The following is a 6,730-nucleotide window of genomic DNA, read 5'->3' on the forward strand; positions in this document are numbered from 1 at the left end:
AAGGGCTCAAGATGGCACCCGCGTTCCGTTTTTTTCACTATCTTTCAGAACGGAAATTTTAAAATCTCGTTTTTTTTTGCCTTTTCTGGAAATTAGTGAAGGCAGCGCATCAAAGGTGCGCAACGCTGGTGCGAACCTGGGAGCGCTCCGATGTGTGCTCCAAGGTGCGGCGTGCACGAAGTCGGAGCCCGGTTTGCCCCGGGTGCGCACCTCGCGTGCACCTTCGCCGGGGTGGGCACCTTGGTGTGCAGACCTTGGCTGGGTTGCGCGCCCTGGTGGGCACCATGGTGCGCACCAAGGAGCGCTCCGAAGTGTGCTCCAAGGTGCGGCCTGCACGAAGTCGGAGCCCGGTTTGCCCCGGGTGTGCACCTCGGGTGGGCACCTTGGTGCGCATGCCTTGCCTGGGCTGCGCACCAGGGCGGGCTCAAGATGGCACCCGCGTTCCTTTTTTTTCACTATCTTTCAAAACGGAAATTTTAAAATCTCATTTTTTTTTGCCTTTTTCTGGAAATTAGTGAAGGCAGCGCATCAAAGGTGCGCACCTCGCTGCCCACCACGGTGCGCAACGCCGGTGGGCACCCGGGAGTGCTTCGAAGTGTGCTCCAAGGTGCTGCGTGCACGTTGTCGGAGCCCGGTTTGCCCCGGGTGCGCACCTCGCGTGCACCTTCGTCGGGGTGGGCACCTTGGCTGGGTTTGCCCCGGCTGCGCTCCGAAGCGGGGTTATTGGAGCGCCGCCTCTTTTTTTGTCGGAGCGTTTGGTGGGGTTTCTCGCACTGGCTCTTCCCAGGCCCGGTTGCCACCCTGGCGCGCACGAAGTCGGAAGTAGGGTTAATTGCCCGGGTGCGCACCTTTGCCAGGGTGGGCACCTTGCCTGGGCTGCGCACCAGGGCGGGCTCAAGATGGCACCCGCGTTCCGTTTTTTTCACTATCTTTCAAAACGGAAATTTCAAAATCTCCTTTTTTTTTTGCCTTTTCTGGAAATTAGTGAAGGCAGCGCATCAAAGGTGCGCACCCGGGAGCGCTACGAAGTGTGCTCCAAGGTGCGGCGTGCACGTTGTCGGAGCCCGGTTTGCCCCGGGTGCGCACCTCGCCTGCACCTTGGCCGGGGTGGGCACCTTGGCTGGGTTTGCCCAGGGTGCGCTCCGAAGCGGGGTTACTGGAGCGCCCCATCTTTTTTTGTCAGAGCGTTTGGTTGGGTTTCTCGCATTGGCTCTTCCCAGGCCCGGTTGTTGGGTGCGCTCCCACCCTGGCGCGCGCGAGGTTGGAAGTTGGGTTAATTGCCCGGGCGCGCACCTTCGCCAGGGTGGGCACCTTGGTGCGCACACCTTGGCTGGGCTGCGCACCAGGGCGGGCTCAAGATGGCACCAGCATTCCCTTTTTTTCACTATCTTTCAAAACGGAAATTTTAAAATCTCGTTTTTTTTTGCCTTTTATGGAAATTAGTGAAGGCATCGCATCAAAGGTGCGCACCTCGCTGCCCACCTTGGTGTGCTCCGAGGTGCCCACCACGGTGCGAACCCGGGAGCGCCCCGATGTGTGCTCCAAGGTGCGGCGTGCACGAAGTCGGACCCCGGTTTGCCCCGGGTGCGCACCTCGCGTGCACCTTGGTGCGCACACCTTGGCTGGGTTGCGCGCCCTGGTGGGCACCATGGTGCGCACCAAGGAGCGCTCCGAAGTGTGCTCCAAGGTGCGCCGTGCACGAAGTCGGAGCCCGGTTTGCCCCGGGTGCGCACCTCGCGTGCACCTTCGCCGCGGTGGGCACCATGGCGTGCACGAAGTCGGAGCCCGGTTTGCCCCGGGTGCGCACCTCGCATGCACCTTCGCCGGGGTGGGCACCTTGGTGTGCAGACCTTGGCTGGGTTGCGCGCCCTGGTGGGCACCATGGTGCGCACCAAGGAGCGCTCCGAAGTGTGCTCCAAGGTGCGGCCTGCACGAAGTCGGAGCCCGGTTTGCCCCGGGTGTGCACCTCGGGTGGGCACCTTGGTGCGCATGCCTTGCCTGGGCTGCGCACCAGGGCGGGCTCAAGATGGCACCCGCGTTCCTTTTTTTTCACTATCTTTCAAAACGGAAATTTTAAAATCTCATTTTTTTTTGCCTTTTTCTGGAAATTAGTGAAGGCAGCGCATCAAAGGTGCGCACCTCGCTGCCCACCACGGTGCGCAACGCCGGTGGGCACCCGGGAGTGCTTCGAAGTGTGCTCCAAGGTGCTGCGTGCACGTTGTCGGAGCCCGGTTTGCCCCGGGTGCGCACCTCGCGTGCACCTTCGTCGGGGTGGGCACCTTGGCTGGGTTTGCCCCGGCTGCGCTCCGAAGCGGGGTTATTGGAGCGCCGCCTCTTTTTTTGTCGGAGCGTTTGGTGGGGTTTCTCGCACTGGCTCTTCCCAGGCCCGGTTGCCACCCTGGCGCGCACGAAGTCGGAAGTAGGGTTAATTGCCCGGGTGCGCACCTTTGCCAGGGTGGGCACCTTGCCTGGGCTGCGCACCAGGGCGGGCTCAAGATGGCACCCGCGTTCCGTTTTTTTCACTATCTTTCAAAACGGAAATTTCAAAATCTCCTTTTTTTTTTGCCTTTTCTGGAAATTAGTGAAGGCAGCGCATCAAAGGTGCGCACCCGGGAGCGCTACGAAGTGTGCTCCAAGGTGCGGCGTGCACGTTGTCGGAGCCCGGTTTGCCCCGGGTGCGCACCTCGCCTGCACCTTGGCCGGGGTGGGCACCTTGGCTGGGTTTGCCCAGGGTGCGCTCCGAAGCGGGGTTACTGGAGCGCCCCATCTTTTTTTGTCAGAGCGTTTGGTTGGGTTTCTCGCATTGGCTCTTCCCAGGCCCGGTTGTTGGGTGCGCTCCCACCCTGGCGCGCGCGAGGTTGGAAGTTGGGTTAATTGCCCGGGCGCGCACCTTCGCCAGGGTGGGCACCTTGGTGCGCACACCTTGGCTGGGCTGCGCACCAGGGCGGGCTCAAGATGGCACCAGCATTCCCTTTTTTTCACTATCTTTCAAAACGGAAATTTTAAAATCTCGTTTTTTTTTGCCTTTTATGGAAATTAGTGAAGGCATCGCATCAAAGGTGCGCACCTCGCTGCCCACCTTGGTGTGCTCCGAGGTGCCCACCACGGTGCGAACCCGGGAGCGCCCCGATGTGTGCTCCAAGGTGCGGCGTGCACGAAGTCGGACCCCGGTTTGCCCCGGGTGCGCACCTCGCGTGCACCTTGGTGCGCACACCTTGGCTGGGTTGCGCGCCCTGGTGGGCACCATGGTGCGCACCAAGGAGCGCTCCGAAGTGTGCTCCAAGGTGCGCCGTGCACGAAGTCGGAGCCCGGTTTGCCCCGGGTGCGCACCTCGCGTGCACCTTCGCCGCGGTGGGCACCATGGCGTGCACGAAGTCGGAGCCCGGTTTGCCCCGGGTGCGCACCTCGCATGCACCTTCGCCGGGGTGGGCACCTTGGTGTGCAGACCTTGGCTGGGTTGCGCGCCCTGGTGGGCACCATGGTGCGCACCAAGGAGCGCTCCGAAGTGTGCTCCAAGGTGCGGCCTGCACGAAGTCGGAGCCCGGTTTGCCCCGGGTGTGCACCTCGGGTGGGCACCTTGGTGCGCATGCCTTGCCTGGGCTGCGCACCAGGGCGGGCTCAAGATGGCACCCGCGTTCCTTTTTTTTCACTATCTTTCAAAACGGAAATTTTAAAATCTCATTTTTTTTTGCCTTTTTCTGGAAATTAGTGAAGGCAGCGCATCAAAGGTGCGCACCTCGCTGCCCACCACGGTGCGCAACGCCGGTGGGCACCCGGGAGTGCTTCGAAGTGTGCTCCAAGGTGCTGCGTGCACGTTGTCGGAGCCCGGTTTGCCCCGGGTGCGCACCTCGCGTGCACCTTCGTCGGGGTGGGCACCTTGGCTGGGTTTGCCCCGGCTGCGCTCCGAAGCGGGGTTATTGGAGCGCCGCCTCTTTTTTTGTCGGAGCGTTTGGTGGGGTTTCTCGCACTGGCTCTTCCCAGGCCCGGTTGCCACCCTGGCGCGCACGAAGTCGGAAGTAGGGTTAATTGCCCGGGTGCGCACCTTTGCCAGGGTGGGCACCTTGCCTGGGCTGCGCACCAGGGCGGGCTCAAGATGGCACCCGCGTTCCGTTTTTTTCACTATCTTTCAAAACGGAAATTTCAAAATCTCCTTTTTTTTTTGCCTTTTCTGGAAATTAGTGAAGGCAGCGCATCAAAGGTGCGCACCCGGGAGCGCTACGAAGTGTGCTCCAAGGTGCGGCGTGCACGTTGTCGGAGCCCGGTTTGCCCCGGGTGCGCACCTCGCCTGCACCTTGGCCGGGGTGGGCACCTTGGCTGGGTTTGCCCAGGGTGCGCTCCGAAGCGGGGTTACTGGAGCGCCCCATCTTTTTTTGTCAGAGCGTTTGGTTGGGTTTCTCGCATTGGCTCTTCCCAGGCCCGGTTGTTGGGTGCGCTCCCACCCTGGCGCGCGCGAGGTTGGAAGTTGGGTTAATTGCCCGGGCGCGCACCTTCGCCAGGGTGGGCACCTTGGTGCGCACACCTTGGCTGGGCTGCGCACCAGGGCGGGCTCAAGATGGCACCAGCATTCCCTTTTTTTCACTATCTTTCAAAACGGAAATTTTAAAATCTCGTTTTTTTTTGCCTTTTATGGAAATTAGTGAAGGCATCGCATCAAAGGTGCGCACCTCGCTGCCCACCTTGGTGTGCTCCGAGGTGCCCACCACGGTGCGAACCCGGGAGCGCCCCGATGTGTGCTCCAAGGTGCGGCGTGCACGAAGTCGGACCCCGGTTTGCCCCGGGTGCGCACCTCGCGTGCACCTTGGTGCGCACACCTTGGCTGGGTTGCGCGCCCTGGTGGGCACCATGGTGCGCACCAAGGAGCGCTCCGAAGTGTGCTCCAAGGTGCGCCGTGCACGAAGTCGGAGCCCGGTTTGCCCCGGGTGCGCACCTCGCGTGCACCTTCGCCGCGGTGGGCACCATGGCGTGCACGAAGTCGGAGCCCGGTTTGCCCCGGGTGCGCACCTCGCATGCACCTTCGCCGGGGTGGGCACCTTGGTGTGCAGACCTTGGCTGGGTTGCGCGCCCTGGTGGGCACCATGGTGCGCACCAAGGAGCGCTCCGAAGTGTGCTCCAAGGTGCGGCCTGCACGAAGTCGGAGCCCGGTTTGCCCCGGGTGTGCACCTCGGGTGGGCACCTTGGTGCGCATGCCTTGCCTGGGCTGCGCACCAGGGCGGGCTCAAGATGGCACCCGCGTTCCTTTTTTTTCACTATCTTTCAAAACGGAAATTTTAAAATCTCATTTTTTTTTGCCTTTTTCTGGAAATTAGTGAAGGCAGCGCATCAAAGGTGCGCACCTCGCTGCCCACCACGGTGCGCAACGCCGGTGGGCACCCGGGAGTGCTTCGAAGTGTGCTCCAAGGTGCTGCGTGCACGTTGTCGGAGCCCGGTTTGCCCCGGGTGCGCACCTCGCGTGCACCTTCGTCGGGGTGGGCACCTTGGCTGGGTTTGCCCCGGCTGCGCTCCGAAGCGGGGTTATTGGAGCGCCGCCTCTTTTTTTGTCGGAGCGTTTGGTGGGGTTTCTCGCACTGGCTCTTCCCAGGCCCGGTTGCCACCCTGGCGCGCACGAAGTCGGAAGTAGGGTTAATTGCCCGGGTGCGCACCTTTGCCAGGGTGGGCACCTTGCCTGGGCTGCGCACCAGGGCGGGCTCAAGATGGCACCCGCGTTCCGTTTTTTTCACTATCTTTCAAAACGGAAATTTCAAAATCTCCTTTTTTTTTTGCCTTTTCTGGAAATTAGTGAAGGCAGCGCATCAAAGGTGCGCACCCGGGAGCGCTACGAAGTGTGCTCCAAGGTGCGGCGTGCACGTTGTCGGAGCCCGGTTTGCCCCGGGTGCGCACCTCGCCTGCACCTTGGCCGGGGTGGGCACCTTGGCTGGGTTTGCCCAGGGTGCGCTCCGGAGCGGGGTTACTGGAGCGCCCCCTCTTTTTTTGTCAGAGCGTTTGGTGGGGTTTCTCGCATTGGCTCTTCCCAGGCCCGGTTGTTGGGTGCGCTCCCACCCTAGCGCGCGCGAGGTTGGAAGTTGGGTTAATTGCCCGGGCGCGCACCTTCGCCAGGGTGGGCACCTTGGTGCGCACACCTTGGCTGGGCTGCGCACCAGGGCGGGCTCAAGATGGCACCAGCATTCCCTTTTTTTCACTATCTTTCAAAACGGAAATTTTAAAATCTCGTTTTTTTTTGCCTTTTATGGAAATTAGTGAAGGCATCGCATCAAAGGTGCGCACCTCGCTGCCCACCTTGGTGTGCTCCGAGGTGCCCACCACGGTGCGAACCCGGGAGCGCCCCGATGTGTGCTCCAAGGTGCGGCGTGCACGAAGTCGGACCCCGGTTTGCCCCGGGTGCGCACCTCGCGTGCACCTTGGTGCGCACACCTTGGCTGGGTTGCGCGCCCTGGTGGGCACCATGGTGCGCACCAAGGAGCGCTCCGAAGTGTGCTCCAAGGTGCGCCGTGCACGAAGTCGGAGCCCGGTTTGCCCCGGGTGCGCACCTCGCGTGCACCTTCGCCGCGGTGGGCACCATGGCGTGCACGAAGTCGGAGCCCGGTTTGCCCCGGGTGCGCACCTCGCGTGCACCTTCGCCGGGGTGGGCACCTTGGTGTGCAGACCTTGGCTGGGTTGCGCGCCCTGGTGGGCACCATGGTGCGCACCAAGGAGCGCTCCGAAGTGTGCTCCAAGGTGCGGCCTGCACGAAGTC

Source organism: Cryptomeria japonica, unplaced genomic scaffold, assembly GCF_030272615.1.
Source record: "Cryptomeria japonica unplaced genomic scaffold, Sugi_1.0 HiC_scaffold_111, whole genome shotgun sequence".
In the NCBI taxonomy this organism is placed as follows: domain Eukaryota; kingdom Viridiplantae; phylum Streptophyta; class Pinopsida; order Cupressales; family Cupressaceae; genus Cryptomeria; species Cryptomeria japonica.